The sequence below is a fragment of the Lepidochelys kempii genome, chromosome 22 (genome assembly GCF_965140285.1).
Source record: "Lepidochelys kempii isolate rLepKem1 chromosome 22, rLepKem1.hap1, whole genome shotgun sequence".
Lineage (NCBI taxonomy): Eukaryota > Metazoa > Chordata > Testudines > Cheloniidae > Lepidochelys > Lepidochelys kempii.
In genome coordinates, this window is record NC_136401.1 from 4,148,342 (window position 1) to 4,168,006 (window position 19,665).

General features: G+C 48.7%; 1 protein-coding gene and 1 long non-coding RNA gene across 6 annotated transcripts in view; one reads left to right on the forward strand and one right to left on the reverse strand.

Annotated features, from left to right (window-relative positions):
* The window catches only part of LOC140901720 (uncharacterized), a 36,345-nt gene extending 33,065 nt beyond the window's left edge, over positions 1-3,280 (reverse strand). Inside the window, exon 1 of the long non-coding RNA XR_012155941.1 lies at positions 3,211-3,280. This is a non-coding gene — a long non-coding RNA (uncharacterized LOC140901720). The remainder of the gene's footprint in view (positions 1-3,210) is intronic.
* Positions 3,281-3,297: 17 nt separating this feature from the next.
* LOC140901721 (uncharacterized) overlaps positions 3,298-19,665 on the forward strand; it is a 49,623-nt gene continuing 33,255 nt past the window's right edge. For all 5 annotated transcript variants that reach the window (XR_012155942.2, XM_073321058.2, XM_073321057.2 and 2 more), the window contains exon 1: positions 3,298-3,456. The gene's annotated coding sequence lies outside the window, so the exon portion shown is untranslated. The remainder of the gene's footprint in view (positions 3,457-19,665) is intronic.

Sequence of the window (19,665 nt, forward strand, 5' to 3'; positions counted from 1 at the left end):
CTGAAGGTAGTACCTGCCCCCTCGTCAGCAGGACAGTGGACCGTCCAACCTGCTGACTCCTCATCTAGTAACAATCTCGGGCTAAAGCTACTATTTAAAAAACACAAATAGCGGGCACCTTAATGCTAAAATGGGCCCACCCAGGTACTGGAGACCCTGGGTTGGAAAAACTCTGGTAATAATTAATTGGGTAACATTGTTATTCTTTGTATTGGTATTTCCAAATTGTGCATATCAGGAGCATAACTCCTTTGTTTTGCTTGCGCACCATGTTGCTACTTTAACAAACCAGACTGATTGCTGGGTGTGTGCTCCAACTCCACTATCCCCCAAAACGGGAATGCCCCTTGACATGCTGCCCTTGACCCTAGCAGAATTAGCCACCACCAAAGAGCAGGAAAGAACGGACTCACCGCTCTGGAACAAGACCTCTTTACAGCAAGCCACCTATCAGGACCAGGAGTATTCAGTTGCAGTACTCACTGAGGGAGTGTTATGTTTTACCCGAAACCAATCTGATCCCTATGGGCATCCTGTGGGAAAGAGCTCCTGTGTCATTACACAGTGGGCTAATGGGTATTAAATAAAGACCAACAGGGGAGGCCAACGGTGTGGGTGTAATGGTTCCTCCCCTTTTAAAAAAACACTTACAAATAATCTTACCACAAAAAAGGAGTTTAAAAATGTAACTTGCCGTCCAGTTAATATCTCCAATGTAGCAAGCCAATGGTGGGTTTGTAGTGGTCCCTATGGCGAGTGTAATTTGAACGGCACAATTAGAAATGCCCCCACTTGTACCCAATCAGGAGAATAGGATGCCCCCCTAGGGGCATATAAACTGTTTAAAAAAGCAGCCTTAAAGCAGCCAGAAATCCCCTTAAAAAACAGTCCTTATTGGGCCCCATAGGGTCACTATTTTGTATGTGGCCAAAAGGCTTACAAGGTGCTGCCAGCCAACTGGACAGGTAGCTGTTATATAGCTCATGGAGTTCCTCATCTTTCCATAACTGCCACACTGCCCAAAGGAAAAATTAAAAATGCCCGAGACACCTCTGTTAAGTCACAAAAAAAACCCCTGCGGCGACTGACTAAAGCATTAAAGGGCAATATAAAAAATCCCCTCACAACCAAGAAGCTGGTAGGGTGCTCTGTACTGAAAATAGCGCCACTGTTTACCGGGCCAGCCCTGGCATGCATAGGCCGCTATACTGTAAGGCTGCAAATGGTACTTGAGAAAGTGGCCTTAAAGTTAAAGGACTCGGTTAATAATTTAAGGTCAGCAGTAAAAACATTAAATAAAAAAGTACAGCAGCTCAGGACGTTTTCCCTCCAAAACAGGCTGGCTTTGGACTATCTCTTGGCATCCCAAGGAGGGGTTTGTGCCCTCATCGGGCCCCAATGTTATATATATATAAATAATAGCAATTATAAAATCTATAAAAAAATGGTACAGGCTAAGGCCCATGCCCAAGCCGGAGCACAGGTTGCCTATACTGCCCCAGAGAACGATTGGTTGCAAACCTTGTTTTCAGGCTGGGGTTTGTCGTCTTGGCTTGGTGGTTTCTTTAGCCTGCTATTAAAATTTCTCTTTCCTGTACTGCTTGTATTACTGATATTATGCTGTGCGGTATCATGTGTCAGGGCCCTTTTGCAGAAGTTAATAAGTCCTTCTCTTCAGGGCTATCACAAAGTGCTTATGCAAAGTCATATTGTAAAAAAATAAATAGCCCAAGTGAGAAAACTCAGAGCCAAGGCTGTTGAGTGTTCTCAAAGGGGGGAGTTGTTGGGAACACTGGGGCATGGCCACTAGGTAACTCGAGGGGATGGAAGACCACGAGTGTCGATGAAGCCCCCTCGCACTAGGCCCGGGTGTCCTTGGCCCCCCCCTCCTGCCTGGAGGCACTCGCAGCAGCTCTGCGTACTAGGCCCAAGTGTCCTTGGCCCCCCCACCTGGAGGCACACACAGCAGTTATGCTGAGAATCTGCAACAGTATGTTGCAGAGTCAGACTGCCTGAAACTAAGCAAGGCCAAACAGGGGAGATATGGAAGAACAATGCTGAATAAAGCAGCTTTATGTATAGTTTAACAAATGATACAGAGAATCAGGTAACTGGCTGGGAACTGGATTGGCTGGCTATATGGACACTTGGGGCAGCTTGCTATTAAATAAGTATGCTAAAAAAAAGGATGTATAAAAGCCTGTGTAACTTCCTGCTCTGTTGTACAGAATTTGAAATTCAAATCTCCCTGTACCTTTTTAAAGCTTCAAATAAATTTTTCTGCTTCTCCACCCCGTTGTGATTATTGGGTGTAGCACACCGGGTAACGAACCAACTCAAGCTGTTGTTCAGCCTCTCAGCACTGGGTGCCGGCAACAGTGGGGGGGTCGGAGGGGGGGGCAGGATACGGGGCGGGGGGCGGTCGGAGCCGGGGGGGGGGCAGGTCACGGGGCGGAGACCAGTCGGACCCGGGAGGAGGCCGGACGGGGGGGGGTCGGATGGGGGGGCAGGACACGGGGCGGTCGGAGCCGGGGGGACGCGGGACACGGGGCGGTCGGAGCCGGGGGGACGCGGGACACGGGGCGGTCGGAGCCGGGGGGGGGGCAGGTCACGGGGCGGAGGCCAGTCGGACCCCGGAGGAGGCGGGAAGGTGGGGGGGTCGGATGGGGGGGCAGGACACGGGGCGGGGGGCGGTCGGAGCCGGGGGGGGGCAGGTCACGGGGCGGGGGCCAGTCGGACCCGGGAGGAGGCGGGAAGGTGGGGGGGTCGGATGGGGGGGCAGGACACGGGGCGGGGGGCGGTCGGAGCCGGGGGGGGGGCAGGTCACGGGGCGGGGGCCAGTCGGACCCGGGAGGAGGCGGGAAGGTGGGGGGGTCGGATGGGGGGGCAGGACACGGGGCGGTCGGAGCCGGGGAGTGGCGGGACACGGAGCGGGGGGACGGTCGGACAAGGGGGGGCAGGACACGGAACGGGGGGGGGCGGTCGGAGCCGGGGGGACACGGAGACCCCGGGGCCGAGGCGCCCCGCAGCACAGCGCCCGGCCGAGACGCGGGGCCCCCGGGACACGAGAGTTCGCCCGAGACGCGGGAAGGCGCCGCGGGAAGGGGCCGCTTGGCGGGGGCGGTCTGAGAGGCGCGGGCTGGGGGTTCTCTGCGGGGCGAGGGGATGCCAGGTTGGGGGAACCAGGCTGATCTCAGGCCTCCCCCTTACCTGGGCTCCAGAGGGCGGAAGCCCCCCCGGGGCAGGCTGGGAGATGTAGTCGCTGACTCGCCCAGGAGCGGAAGTGACGTTGGCAGGGGGTGGGGTCTGACCCCTGCTGCGTGCGCGCCGCGGTGCTGCTGCTGCTCCTCCCCCTGAGGCTGCGGGGCCGCGCTGAGAGCCCCGCGCGCGCGGCCTGGGCCCTTCGTCAGCGGGAGCCGCCCTGGGCTCTGCCCCCCGCGGAGCTGCGACCTCCAGGTACCGGAGCGGGGCCCGGCGTCTCGCAGCGCCGCGGGCTGCTCCCTGCGGCCCGCCCGCCCGCCCGCGGGGCTCAGAGCCGCTGTAAGAGCGGGAGCCCAGCGCCCCCCGCCCGGCTCTGCCTGGGGCCCCCCGGGGGCCGGGACCAGCCCCCCGGGGGCCGGGACCAGCCCCCCGGGGGCCGGGACCAGCCCCCCGGGGCCCTGAGTGTGGCTGGGCGGGGGCTGCCGGGCCGGGGGGAGTGAGCCCGGGCTGGGGGGGGGGAGACCTGGGGAAAGGGGCGGATGGAAAAATGTCTGTACAGTTAGGAAATTGCAGGAAGGGGAGAAGAGCAGGTGACCCCCGAGAAGCTGGGGGCTGAGATCCCCTCGGATTTACCGCTGCCCTCTCCCAGGGTGATACCACCCTTTCCGGTCCTTCCCCTTTCTCTCTGGTTAGCAACGATCAAACTCCATGGTGATCCCCCCTCCCCTCCGCCGCTTTTCTCTCAATTGCCGGAGAAGGTCTTCTCTGGTCTCCTCCACCGACTGTACCCCATTTGCTCGCCACTTCTCCAGTGTCTAGTTCAAATCTCAGCTTTGGGGGTGTTCCCCCCATTTTTCCCTGCAGTGTTTTGTCCTTGTTTAGGTGGGAAATGTTCCCCTGAGTGATTTCTGAAATGGGCAGAGGCTGGGAGAGTCCTGATGGGCTGGGGGGGGGGGCACTCTCTGTTGGCAACAGGGCATGGAAAGGCACAGGAAGGGAAGAGAGGAGCTCCATTCCCCATGGAGACTGCCGGGCCCCAGGTTTCCCAGTCCCAGCTACTTTCCCCCACCCAACCCAGCAGCCCCTGCCCCTACCACCTGCTAGTCACATTTCCAGAGCCCACTGCCAGCCCCGCCCCACAGGCAGTGACCACCGGACTCCAGCCCCACTCTTTTCCCCTGTGAAAGGGCTCCCTGCTGTCCATGTGAATATGAGGCAAAAAGAATCCATCCTGTTCTGTTGTTGCTTGAATATCGCTGTATAATCCCCTCAAATTTCCCCTGTTTTCTCTTGAACTGTTGAGTGATGACATAAAATCTACCCAGATCTTGGTGCTTCTCTCTTATATTGGCAAATATTAAGTTTGTGCCCCATTTTCTCCTCAGTTCTGAAATACTGATATCAAATTCTTGAAAATCTTCCCGCTTTTCTCTCCAGGTGTCCAACTGAGATCAGGGTTCTAATCGTACTGAGCGTGGCTCAGGCTTTGCCTGAGATCAGGTGCCCCAGTGTGCCGGACACTGCACAAACCTTGACCAAGTTTGGGGCACTCATTGTCCCAGGAACTGCAGAGAGCCCTAAAGAGAGCAGGGACCTTGTTGTGCTGGGTGCTACAGTGACCCTGACTGATCTCCGGGCCCCTGTTGTGCCAAGCCCTGCATCAATACGAAGTGAAATCAGGCTCCCATTGTGCCAGGTGCTGCAGAGACAGCAAACAAAATCGGGGACCTTGTTCTGCCAGGCGCTGTGGAGACCCCAAGTGAGATCTGGGTCCTGTTCTGCCAGGCACTGCGGAGACCCCAAGTAAGGTCAGACCCCACCGTTCTGCCACGCGCTGCGGAGACCCCAAGTGAGATCTATGCCCCTGTTGTGCCGGGCGCTGTAGAGACCCTAACTGACATCAGGCCCCCTATTGTGCCAGGGAAAACGGAGACCTGGAGCGAGATCACGGCCCCCCTTGTGCCAGGCAGTGCCTCCATTGTGCTGGGCACTTCAGAGACCTCGACTGAGATCTGTGTCTCCGTTGGGCCTGGTACTGCACTGACCCCACCACTGTACTGGTCACTGCACAGACACTGAAGGAGATCCTGGCCCCACATTTTGCCAGATGCGGCAGAGACCCCAAACAAAATCAGGGATCCTATAATGCCGGGAGTTGCAGAGCCCCCGACTGAGATCAGGCCCCCTGTTGTGCAGGGCTCTGCACAGACACTGACCAAGGTCAGAGTCCCCATTGTGAGAGGTGCTGAACGGACACCAAGGGTATGTCTACACTGCCATTAAAAAGTCCACAGCGGGCCCATGCCAGCTGACGTGGGCTCACAGGGCTCAGGTGAAGGGGCTGTTTCATTGCAGTGTAGATGTCTGGGCTCGGGCTGGAGACAGGTTGTAGGACCTGCAAGGTGGGAGGGTGCCAGACCTTGGGCTGCAGCCCAAGCCATAACATCTACACTGCAATTAAACAACCCCACAGCCCAACGACCCCGTGTGAGCCCAAGTCAGTGGGCACAGGCCAGCCGTCAGTGTCTAACTGCAGTGTAGACATGCCCACAGTGACAGAGAACCATTGCCACAAAAAGCTCAAAGGCTAAATAGGCAAATGGTGGGACTCTCCATTTTACAGATGGGGAAACTGAAGCTCAGAGAGCTGAAATAATTTGCTCAAGTTTGCGTGGAGAATTTGGGGCAAAACTGAACCCAGATTGTTTGAATTCTTGCCTCTCCCCTTAACACAGACAGCTGTCGCGGCACAGGAGCTAGCAAACAGAGCTGTAAACAGGGGAGTTTGAGTGGGAGTTCTGTTGGAGAAGATTAACAGGACTTAGGTGGGAAGGGTATGACAGATACAGAGGCAGCAGTGGGAGTGACTCATGTAGTGGAAGACACAATGAGGATGACTGAATATGGAAGCTGCAGTATGTACATGATCCTGGAGGAGGTACCTGGTAAGAGTTTTGTCTGCATGAAATGCCGTCTGATAGAGCTGGTGGAGGAAAAGATCCAAGGTTTGGAGATGCAGGTGGAAAGTCTGGTTGAGTTTAGAAAGAGGTTCGAGCAGATTATGGAGCAAAGACATGAGGTATCTGAAGGGAAAAGCTCAGACTTGCAGATGGAAGCAGGGCTGGGGAATTCTGAGGGGAGACTGGGTGAGGAAAGTGGTCAGTGGAAGCCTGTGACTAAAAGAACCAGGCAGAGGAAAAGATGGGCTAGTGAAGGAGAAATAGAGCTCAAGAACAGGTTTGCAGAGTTGGAAAATGAAGAAAGGGCTCAGCAGGTAGTCACTGAAGGTGGAAGGGCAAGGAAGAAGAGAAGAGCGGCTAGTCCTATAGGAAAAGGGGAAGAGTCAATGGAGACTACACCAAATATGAGCCCCAGGAGGATACAGGGTAGGTTGAAGAGGATTACAAGGGAGAATAGGAATGGAAAGAACTTGCAGCCAGAGGGAACAGGGGATAGACTGGAGAATAGCACTGTCACCAGGAAAAGGCAGGTCTATGTAATCGGGAACTCTTTACTGAGACTAGACAAGCCTGTAACCAGAGCTGATCCAGAGAATAGAAGGGTATGCTGTCTTCCAGGTGCTAAGATACGGGATGTAGACCTGAGGTTGAAAAGGATCCTAAAGGGAGCAGGAAAGAATCCCCTAATTATCCTTCATGTGGGAACAAATGATATGGCTAGATTCTCGCTGGAACGTATTAAGGGAGACTATGCTGGGCAGGGGAAGACGCTTAAGGAAATGGAGGCTCAGGTGATCTTTAGTGGGATTCTGCCTGTTCCTAGAAAAGGGCAACAAAGGTGTGACAGGATTATGACTATCAACAGATGGCTTAGGCAATAGTGCTATAAGGAGGGCTTTGGGATCTATGGCCACTGGGAGGCATTCATGGACAGAGGATAGTTCTCTCAGGATGGACTTCATCTGAGTAGGGAAGGAAATAGACTTCTAGGGTGGAGACTGTCACAACTGATTAAGAGAGCTTTAAACTAGGAATTTTGGGGAGATGTCCAGGTAATCTCCACACCGGATTTTAGCATTGAAAGGGAAGAAAACGAAGTAAGAAAGTATACAGCCGTGGTAGGAGAATGTATATAAGGAGGAAGGGCAGTGTGGATACCAGTCTAATAGGTTATACTGGCTGTAGAATGACTGTGCCTAATAGGGTACAGAATGTGAGCGAGGCCAAACAGCAAAAATTAAGATGTTTGTACACCAATGCAAGGAGCCTAGGTAACAAAATGGAGGAACTAGAGGTACTGGAAGGAGGATCCTGGGAACTACAGGCCAGTCAGCCTCACTTCAGTCCCTGGAAAAATCATGGAGCAGGTCCTCAAAGAATCAATCCTGAAGCACTTGCATGAGAGGAAAGTGATCAGGAACAGCCAGCATGGATTCACCAAGGGAAGGTCATGCCTGACTAATCTAATCGCCTTTTATGATGAGATTACTGGTTCTGTGGATGAAGGGAAAGCAGTGGATGTATTGTTTCTTGACTTTAGCAAAGCTTTTGACACGGTCTCCCACAGTATTCTTGTCAGCAAGTTAAGGAAATATGGGCTGGATGAATGCACTACAAGGTGGGTAGAAAGCTGGCTAGATTGTCGGGCTCAACGCGTAGTGATCAATGGCTCCATATCTAGTTGGCAGCCGGTATCAAGTGGAGTACCCCAAGGGTCGGTCCTGGGGCCGGTTTTGTTCAATATCTTCATAAATGATCTGGAGGATGGTGTGGATTGCACTCTCAGCAAATTTGTGGATGATACTAAACTGGGAGGAGTGGTAGATACGTAGGAAGGGAGGGATAGGATACAGAAAGACCTAGACAAATTGGAGGATTGGGCCAAAAGAAATCTGATGAGGTTCAATAAGGATAAGTGCAGGCTCCTGCACTTAGGACGGAAGAACCCAATGCACCGCTACAGACTGGGGACCGAATGGCTAGGCAGCAGTTCTGCGGAAAAGGACCTAGGGGTGACAGTGGACGAGAAGCTGGATATGAGTCAGCAGTGTGCCCTTGTTGCCAAGAAGGCCAATGGCATTTTGGGATGTATAAGTAGAGGCATAGCGAGCAGATCGAGGGACGTGATCATTCCCCTCTATTCGACATTGGTGAGGCCTCATCTGGAGTACTGTGTCCAGTTTTGGGCCCCACACTTCAAGAAGGATGTGGATAAATTGGAGAGAGTCCAGCGAAGGGCAAGAAAAATGATTAGGGGACTGGAACACATGACTTATGAGGAGAGGCTGAGGGAGCTGGGATTGTTTAGCCTGCAGAAGAGAAGAATGAGGGGGGATTTGATAGCTGCTTTCAACTACCTGAAAGGGGGTTCCAAAGAGGATGGCTCTAGACTGTTCTCAATGGTAGCAGATGACAGAACGAGGAGTAATGGTCTCAAGTTGCAGTGGGGGAGGTTTAGATTGGATATTAGGAAAAACTTTTTCACTAAGAGGGTGGTGAAACACTGGAATGCGTTACCTAGGGAGGTGGTAGAATCTCCTTCCTTAGAGGTTTTTAAGGTCAGGCTTGACAAAGCCCTGGCTGGGATGATTTAACTGGGAATTGGTCCTGCTTTGAGCAGGGGGTTGGACTAGATAACCTTCTGGGGTCCCTTCCAACCCTGATATTCTATGATTCTATGATTCTACTGGTGCAGGAAGTGAAACCAGATATTGTAGGGATAACAGAAACATGGTGGAATAGTCGTCATGACTGGTCTACAGGTATTGAAGGGTATGTGCTGTTTAGGAAAGACCGAAATAAAGGTAAAGGTGGTGGAGTAGCATTGTATATCAATGATGAGGTAGAATGTAAAGAAATAAGAATCGATGGAATGGATAAGACAGAGTCCGTCTGGGCAAAAATTACATTGGGGAAGAAAACTATTAGAGCCTCCCCTGGGATAGTGCTTGGGGTGTGCTATAGACCGCCGGGATCTAATTTGGATATGGATAGAGCCCTCTTTAATGTTTTTAATGAAGTAAATACTAATGGAATCTGCGTGATCATGGGAGACTTTATCTTCCCAGATATAGACTAGAGACGAGTGCTAGTAATAATAATAGGGCTCAGATGTTCCTAGATGCGATAGCTGATGGATTCCTTCATCAAGTAGTTGCTGAACCGACTGGAGGGGATGCCATTTTAGATTTGGTTTTGGTGAGTAGTGAGGACCTCATAGAAGAAATGGTTGTAGGGGATAATCTTGGTTCAAGTGATCATGAGCTAATTCAGTTCAAACTGAACGGAAGGATTAACAAAAATAAATCTGCAACTAGGGTTTTTGATTTCAAAAGGGCTGACTTTCAAAAATTAAGGAAATTAGTTAGGGAAGTGGAATGGACTGAAGAACTTATCAGGCAGAGGAGGCCTGGGATTACTTTAAATCAAAGCTGCAGAAGCTATCGGAAGTCTGCATCCCAAGAAAGGGGAAAAAATTCAAAGGCAGGAGTTGCAGACCAAGCTGGATGAGCAAGCATCTCAGAGAGGTGATTAAGAAAAAGCAGAAAGCATACAGGGAGTGGAAGATGGGAGAGATCAGCTAGGAAAGCTACCTTATTGAGGTCAGAACATGTAGGGATAAAGTGAGACAGGCTAAAAGTCAAGTAGAATTGGACCTTGCAAAGGGAATTAAAACCAATAGTAAAAGGTTCTATAGCCATATAAATAAGAAGAAAACAAAGAAAGAAGAAGCGGGACCACTAAACACTGAGGATGGAGTGGAGGTCAAGGATAATCTAGGCATGGCCCAATGTCTAAACAAATACTTTGCCTCAGTCTTTAATAAGGCTAAAGAGGATCTTGGGGATAATGGTAGCATGACAAATGGGAATGAGGATGGAGGTAGATATTACCATATCTGAGGTAGAAACGAAACTCAAACAGCTAAATGGGACTAAATTGGGGGGGCCCAGATAATTGTCATCCAAGAATATTAAAGGAATTGGCACATGAAATTGCAAGCCCATTAGCAAGAATTTTTAATGAATCTGTAAACTCAGGGGTTGTACCGTATGACTGGAGAATTGCTAACATAGTTCCTGTTTTTAAGAAAGGGGAAAAAAAGAGATCCGGGTAACTACAGGCCTGTTAGTTTGACATCTGTAGTGTGCAAGGTCTTTGAAAAAATTTTGAAGGAGAAAGTAGTTAAGGACATTGAGGTCAATGGTAAATGGGACAAACTACAACATGGTTTTACAAAAGGTAGATTGTGCCAAACCAATTTGATCTCCTTCTTTGAAAAAGTAACAGATTTTTTAGACAGAGGAAACGCAGTGGATCTAATTTACCTAGATTTCAGTAAGGTGTTTGATACCGTGCCACATGGGGAATCATTAGTTAAATTGGAAAAGATGGGGATCAATATGAAAATTGAAAGGTGGATAAGGAATTGGTTAACAGGGAGACTACAGTGGGTCCTACTGAAAGGTGAACTGTCAGGCTGGAGGGAGGTTACCAGTGGAGTTCCTCAGGGATCAGTTTTGGGACCAATCTTATTTAATCATTTTATTACTGACCTCGGCACAAAAAGTGGGAGTGTGCTAATAAAGTTTGTGGATGATAGAAAGCTGGGAGGTATTGCCAATTTAGAGAAGGACCAGGATATCATACAGGATGATCTGGATGACCTTGTAAACTGGAGTAGTAGTAATAGGATGAAATTTAATAGTGAGAAGTGTAAGGTTATGCATTTAGGGATTAATAACAAAAATTTTAGTTATAAGCTGGGGACACATCAATTAGAAGTAACGGAGGAGAAGGACCTTGGAGTATTGGTTGATCATAGGATGACTATGAGCCGCCAATGTGATATGGCCGTGAAAAAAGCGAATGCGGTCTTGGGATGCATGAGGCGAGGTATTTCCAGTAGAGATAAGGTTTTAGTACCATTATACAAGGCATTGGTGAGAGCTCACCTGGCATACTGTGTGCAGTTCTGGTCTCCCATGTTTAAGAAGGATGAATTCAAAGTGGAACAGGTACAGAGAAGGGCTACTAGGGTGATCCGAGGAATGGAAAACTTGCCTTATGAAAGGAGACTCAAGGAGCTTGGTAGGAAAAAACAAGGGGAAATAGGTTACCTTGTATAATGAGTTAGCCACTCCCAGTCTCTATTCAAGCCTAAGTTAATTGTATCCAATTTGCAAATGAATTCCAATTCAGCAGTCTCTCGCTGGACTCTGGTTTTGAAGTTTTTCTGTTGTAATATCGCAACTTTCATGTCTGTAATCGCGTGACCAGAGAGATTGAAGTGTTCTCCGACTGGTTTGTGAATGTTATAATTCTTGACATCTGATTTGTGTCCATTTATTCTTTTACGTAGAGACTGTCCAGTTTGACCAATATACATGGCAGAAGGGCATTGCTTGTACATGATGGCATAGATCACACTGGTAGATGTGCAGGTGAACGAGCCTCTGATAGTGTGGCTGATGTTATTAGGCCCTGTGATAGTGTCCCCTGAGATGATCATTATGAATCTATGAACCCCAAGCCCAGTGTGTGCGTGTACGGCGTTGTTTTGGTCTGTTTGCATTGCATTGGCTTCCAAGGGAGGTTGTGGAATTTCCTTCATTGGAGGTTTCTAGACCAGGGTAGAGGTACACCGGTCTGGGAAAGTCTAGGGATACTTGGTCTGGCCTCATCACAGGAGGCTTCAGTAGACAACCTCTCAAGATCCCTTCCATGCCTATATTGAAATAATTCTCTTTTGTGCTGTTGTGTTCTACACTGACATCTGATTTGTGTCCATTTATTCTTTTACATCGAGACTGTCCGGTTTGGCCAATGTACATGGCAGAGGGGCATTACTGGCACATGATGGCATATATCACATTGGTAGATGTGCAGGTGAACGAGCCTCTGATAGTGTGGCTGATGTGATTATGCCCTATGATGATGTCCCCTGAATAAATATGTGGACACAGTTGGCAACGGGCTTTGTTGCAAGGATAGGTTCCTGGGTTAGTGTTTTTGTTGTGTGGTGTGTGGTTGCTGGTGAGTATTTGCTTCAGGTTGGGAGGCTGTCTGTAAGCAAAGACTGGCCTGTCTCCCAAGATCTGTGAGAGTGATGGGTTGTCCTTCAGGATAGGTTGCAGATCCTTGATGATGCACTGGAGAGGTTTTAGTTGGGGGCTGAAAGTGATGGCTAGTGGCGTTCTGTTATACTCTTCGTTGGGCCTGTCCTGCAGTAGGTAACTTCTGGGTACTCTTCTGGCTCTGTCAATCTGTTTCTTCGCTTTGGCAGGTGGGTATTGTAGTTGTAAGAATGCTTGATAGAGATCTTGTAGGTGTTTGTCTCTGTCTGAGGGGTTGGAGCAAATGCGGTTGTATCTTAGAGCTTGGCTGTAGACAATGGATCATGGGTGTGGTCTGGATGAAAGCTGGAGGCATGTAGGTAGACATAGCGGTCAGGAGGTTTCCGGTGTAGGGTGGTGGTTCTGTGACCATCGCTTATTAGCACCATAGTGTCCAGGAAGTGGATCTCTTGTGTGGACTGGTCCAGGCTGAGGTTGATGGTGGGATGGAAATTGTTGAAATCATGGTGGAATTCCTCAAGGGCTTCTTTTCATAGAATCATAGAATCATAGAATATCAGGGTTGGAAGGGACCTCAGGAGATCATCTAGTCCAACCCCCTGCTCAAAGCAGGACCAATCCCCAATTTTTGCCCCAGATCCCTAAATGGCCCCCTCAAGGATTGAACTCACAACCCTGGGTTTAGCAGGCCAATGCTCAAACCACTGAGCTATTGTTTAGCCTGCAGAAGAGAAGAATGAGGGGGGATTTGATAGCTGCTTTCAACTACCTGAAAGGGGGTTCCAAAGAGGATGGCTCTAGACTGTTCTCAATGGTAGCAGATGACAGAACGAGGAGTAATGGTCTCAAGTTGCAGTGGGGGAGGTTTAGATTGGATATTAGGAAAAACTTTTTCACTAAGAGGGTGGTGAAACACTGGAATGAGTTACCTAGGGAGGTGGTAGAATCTCCTTCCTTAGAGGTTTTTAAGGTCAGGCCTGACAAAGCCCTGGCTGGGATGATTTAACTGGGAATTGGTCCTGCTTTGAGCAGGGGGTTGGACTAGATGACCTTCTGGGGTCCCTTCCAACCCTGATATTCTATGATTCTATGAGAGCTGAGGAAGCATTGTTCTTAGTCAGCCATAAAAATGTTGGCATACTGTGGGGCCATGCGGGTACCCATAGCAGTGCCGCTGATTTGAAGGTATGCATTGTCCCCAAATGTGAAATAGTTACGGATGAGGACAAAGTCACAAAATTGAGCCATCAGGTTTGCTGTGACATTATCATGGGTAGTGTTCCTGATGGCTTGTAGTCCATCTTTGTGTGGAATGTTGGTGTAGAGGGCTTCTACATCATAGTGGCCAGGATGGTGTTATCAGGAAGATCACCGATGGATTGTAGTTTCCTCAGGAAGTCAGTGGTGTCTCAAAGATAGCTGAGAGTGCTGGTAGCATTGGGCCTGAGGAGGAAGTCTACATAGCCAGACAATCCTGCTGTCAGAGTGCCAATGCCCGAGATGATGGGGCGCCGAATATTTCCAGGTTTATGGATCTTGCGTAGCAGATAGAATACCCTTGCTTGGGGTTCTAGGGATGTGTCTGTGCGGATTTGCTCTTGTGATTTTTCAGGGAGTTTCTACACCATCTGCTCAACAAACTCCCTGAAAAAGCACAATAGCAAATTCGCACAGACACACCCCTAGAACCCTGAGCAGGGGTATTCTATCTGCTACGCAAGATCTGTAAATCTGGTTTGGGGGTGGGGGGGCAGTGACCTCTCTGAGGCCTGGGGCTGCCTGAACAGTATAGCTGGTAATGGAGGGGCAGCAGTGAGTGCTGGAGGAATGAGCCAGGAGCACAGCACCACAGGACTGGACACAGACTTCTCCTGACCCATGACACACCCCCAGCTATGGCCCTGCCCTGCCAAGGCAGCCTGTGCATCCATGGACAAACCAGCTCTTCCTGCAGCCTAATACAATGGGGTCTGGGGACCTTTCCGAGCTGTGGGTCATGGGGCTCTGGAGTTACCGGGGTCTGTTCCTGGCTCTGTCACTGACCTCATTGGTGATGTTGGGGAAATCACAGCCCCTCTCTGTTTTCCTCCTACCCATTGTCTACTTGGATTGTGATCTCTTTGGGGTAAGGACTTTCCCTCTCTGTCTGTGCAGTGCCCAGCACAATGGGGATCCTGATCTCAGTCAGGTTCTCTGCCATGTGCTGCACGATAGGGCTCTGATTGCCATCAGTGTCTGTGCAACGCAAAGCACAGTTTATAGACTCTCAGGCTTTGAGGCCAGAAGGGACCATCAAGATCATCTAGTCTGACCTCCTGCACATCGCAGGCCACAGAACCTCACTCACCCACTCCTGTAATAAACCCATAACCTCTGGCTGAGTTAATGAAGTCCTCAAATCATTATTTAAAGACTTCAAGCTACACAAAATATCCACTATTCACACTAGTTTAAACCTGCAAATGACCCATGCCATGCCCCATGCTGCAGAGGAAGGCAAAAAAATAAAAACCCCACAGGGTCTCTGCCAATCTGAGTCTGGGCAAAATTCCTTCCCATCCCCAATTATGGCAGTCAGTTAGACCCTGAGCATGTGGGCAAGACCCAGCAGCAAGACACCTGGGAAAGAATTCTCTGTAGTAACTCAGAGCCCTCCCCATCTAGTGTCCCATCACCGGCCTTTGGAGATATTTGCTGCTAGCAGTTGCAGATCAGCTACATGCCATTGTAGGCAGTCCCATCATACCATCCCCTCCATGAAGGCATTGAGCTCATTCTTGAAGCCTGTTAGGTATTTTGCCCCCGCTGCTCCCCTTGGAAGGCTGTTCCAAAATTTCATTCTAATGGTTAGAAATCTTCGCCTAATGTCAAGCCAAAACTTGTTGGCCGCCAATATCCATTTGTTCTAGTGCCAACATTGGTGCTTAACCTAAATAACTCCTCTCCTCCCTGGTATTTATCCCTCTGATGTATTTATAGGGAGCAACCCTGTCTCCCCTCAGCCTTCTTTAGCTTCTTCGAGTCTTCTCTCATATGGCAGATTTTCCATTCCTCGGATCATCCTAGTAGCCTTTCTCTGCACCTGTTCCAGTTTGAATTCACCCTTCTTAAACATGGGAGACCAGAATGGCCCAGGTGAGGTCTCATCAGTGCCTTGTATAGCAGTATCAGAGGGGTCGCCGTGTTAGTCTGGATCTGTAAAAGCGGCAAAGGGTCCTGTGGCTCCTTATAGACTAACAGACATATTGGAACATAAGCTTTCCTGGGTGAATACAGAGCACCGTGTGACGTAGTGGGTATTCACCCACAAAAGCGTATGCTCCAGTACGTTTGTTAGTCTATAAGGTGCCACAGGACTCTTTGCTGCTTGTATAGCAGTACTAACCTTTCCCTGTGTCTACCTCGCCTGACCCATCCTAGGACTGCATTAACCTATTTCATGGCCACATCACATTGGGGGTCTGGGGCTCTGAGTTCTTGCCCTTTATCATTTTACTCCCACCTGTGCCCGATGCCACTCTTTTCTTAACTTGCTTTGGTTATTTCAGTTCCAGTTTTTACATGAGATCTAATAACTGCAAAGCTGAATGAAAGATAAAACAAACAGAACCATTTCAATTTTGGCACATAGCTGGTAGAACTATACCTAGTAAAGGTATGCTGTAATTACCTGGTTACCTATAGCATTTTCTGGTGGGGTGGATAAAGCAATGTCAAAGATCCAAAAGCAATTTTAGGACGAAAGGGCTCATCAGGTGTTTGCTTTCCAAGGAGCATGCCACCAGCCAAGGCTTGAGGTCTTTCAGGAGTGGGGTGCTGGATTGTATTTAGTAATCTCAAAATAAAAGGTTAAGATGGCTGGTTCACAATATCCAATGAAATCTTGCAAACAATTATACAAATAGACTCTAATGCTATTAAAACAACATGGTATTAATACTGATTCAAAACTAAAATTAAAATTATGAGATAAACACATGAGAAATGAACTGACACCAACTTTCCATTTCTTAATGCCTGAAATTTTGACACTTGCTCAAGCCATCTTTTTTTTAAAAGTGCGGCACAGCACACAGTCAAGTTACTTAATGAAAACACACCAATTATTGACTGCTTTGTGTTGCATAAGCATCTGATTAAGCACCTAATTAAAACTATACCACTGTAAGTGGAAATGCATCAACACAGCTTAGCTCCACTGTGTTTAAATGTGAATGAAGAGTTTCTAAATTAAATACATGGCAGGATGGTAAACGGGGAAATTACACAGAAGTGCCTCTACCTAGTCCTGTTGACTTCTTGTCCCAACCCCCCATGAGTTCTGGCCTCTTGGTCAACTCAGCTCCCAGTCCCACATCAGCCAGCCTAAGCCATTTCTACTGCAGTTCTTCATCCCCCTCACCCAGGTAGGGGTTTGGTGCTGCAGCCCCTAAGACACCTGCGTTAATCACTGTCTCACGTTCTGCGGCTAATTAGATTTCAGGGAACGATTTATCAGAGTTACCGACTCTGGGAGGTGGGAGAGAGGAGAAGGGGAGAGGGAGTTTGCTCCTCACAATCTGTAGGGCCATGTTCAACCCTGGTAGCTTCCATGTTACCTCATCCTCCACCCTCCCGCATGGGTCTCTGCTCATGTGTCAGAGTGTCACATTCTGATCATAATGCCACTGGCCTCAGCAGAGCTCCCAGACAGGAGCTACATCATGATAGGGTTACGGTACTGAGAGTAAAATACATCACAGGGAGAGTGTAATTATCCCCAAAGGAAGCATTACAGTCCAGGAAGTGAAAAAATTAAAGCATGTAGTTACTTAAAAGTACGCTTGAAGGGATTGGATTTTTATTAATAAATTGCAGTAAATGTTGATTTCACTGTACACACACACACACACAGATGGAAAAACTATTTATATAGGTAAAATACAGAAATGCTTCTGGAGAAAGTAGTTTGATTTTAAGGATATTTACACTGTATATTTTGCTTGTGACATTGACAATTTGTTTGAACATTTAAAAAGATTTGGCTTTGGGAATCTCAACATTTACTGTAATTAAATAATTGTTGTCTGACCACCCCCATAATTTCCCACAGCTCTGAACATTGAAATTGTAAACATTGAAAAAAGGGCTTAAAATAAATATCAATATTGTCAACTGAAATAAAAAAAAAAGAAATAGACAAAATGAATGTTGCCAAACCCACTTAACAGCAATCACAATGTGCTGAGGATGGAATTCACAGCTAAGGCACCCAACCTGGATTCTGCCCTGTAGCGACATTAGACAATAGCCATAGCTACAAGGGGAGGAGGGATAGTTCAGTGGTTTGAGCATTGGCCTGCTAAACCTAGGGTTGTGAGTTCAATCCTTGAGGGGTCCATTTAGGGATCTGGGGCAAAAATTGGGGATTGGTCCTGCTTTGAGCAGCAGGTTGGACTAAAAGACCTCCTGAAGTCCCTTCCAACCCTGATATTTTATGAATAAAGTATTTTAGTGTATAAAGTTCCAGATTAGATTATACCAATTTGTAAAGACACATGAGGCCTTTCCCTCAGGGTATCACCTTCACTGGGTTGTTTCTTTTACTGGGAATTCCCAGAAGTCAATAGATAAATAACATTCTATCAGTTATGAAGTGGCCATTTCAGATTTCTGGCGAGTGCCTATTATTTTGCACTAGGGGCCAGGTCCTTGGAGAGACGGAACCTAGGTTTCATTTGTGCATGCTTAGCAGCTTCCAGAATTTGGTTCGAAGTATTTACTTGTTTCCCTGGCCTGTTCTTAAAAGTGCTGCTATAGAAAGTGGGGAGGGGTAGGAACTCACTGCAGGATCAGTAGCTGAATCCCTTATATATTTATAGCTCATCGGAAGAAGGATGCAGATTGGTGGGTGTCTGGGGATTTAATAATAAACACACAAATATCATTGTTCTTAATGAATTTTCATCTTCTAATTCCCATAACCCACTAATTATCTCTGGCTGCCCCCGGAAGTCTGGGGAGGGAGTACTAGTAAACTCCTTTGGCCAGTGTGGAGCCTAAGGCACAAGGATCTTTCAGTGGCTGCCTCAAAGTCACCCAGAGTGAAATTCACTTCACTGGATAAATCCCTAGTTGCTGGGCTCTGCAGAGGGGTGGGGACGGGAGGTGAATTCCATTCCTGGGCATGGACACCACCACCCCCCGGCAATCCTGAACCTGATCTCAGACACTGCCCCAACCTTCCCCTGCAGTGATGGACCCACTTGATGCTGCCAGAGCCATCTGCCATGGGACCTAGAGGGGCAGAGGCCCAGCTCCAGAACAGCTACCCCTGCCCAGAGCCCTGATGCTGTGCTGGAGTTGCCCTGGCTTTCCAGTCTGCAGATGGGTCTAGCTGTTTGGGGACTCGCCCATGTACCCACCACACACAATCTTCCTCACAACACACATCCCAGGATGGGGAAGGACCATCTGGCTGGCTGCAGTCTCCCCTTGCTGCTATGAAAGGAATGGGGTGGTCCCTCATATAGGACACGAACATACCCAGGTGCAGAAGGGAAATGTAGTTTCTTCCAGGGGCTTATAAATGTTTGGTTTAGAATCCTGAGCTCTGTCTTCCTGTTTATGTCTCCTGCCACTTTCAGGTCTCTTGGCTAGACAAGGTGGGTGAGATCATTTCTTTTAGAACCAATTAAAAATACATCTCTTTGATATCCTGGGGACAGCAACTCTTTTCCCTTTGTACCTCCTCCCCTCCTCACCTAGCCCTCAGCTGAGACTGTCCCATGTGATGGGAAAATAAGGGTTCAGTCCTGTAACTGGATTAGGTCTTGCAAGCAGTAACAGGTGTGAAAGCCTGTGTGCATAAATGACAGCAGCAGCTCTGGGACTCTGAGACATACAGAGAAGAGATGGGAGTGAGCAGGTTATGTTTGTGCAGGGTGTGAGTTACTCATGCAGCCACTGGGTGTTCTCTGCTGTACTCACTCACTCAGTCAGCTATAGATGTACTGAAAGGTAGAGGGTGAAGGGTGCGGCTGTTGCTGGGGAGCAGGTTCAGTGTCTGAGTGTAGAACAGTTGTCAGTAGCTCCTGTAAAGTGTAGCTCACATAAAACCAAATTCTGTTGTAGCAAAGATAAAGTGCTTGATTCTGTGCCATGGTTGTCGTTTTCCCTAGTACTTTAGTGATAGGCACAATCTCAAATGGCTGGGTGCACATAGGGGTTTTGTAGGAGTAAAGAAAGGGTCATTGCTCACATGGGTCAGAATTAGGATTACATTGGTGTGTACCTTATCTCTGCATTTTCTGATTATTACAAGTTTGAGTTTTGCTGATGTCTCTTCTGGAGGGGCACCAGACAGCTCTGGGCAACCTTAAATCCTGCATTCATAAAAGTTTTTTTGTAAGTGAACTTCCTAGCTTTTTGCACAGAGCGATGTTGGC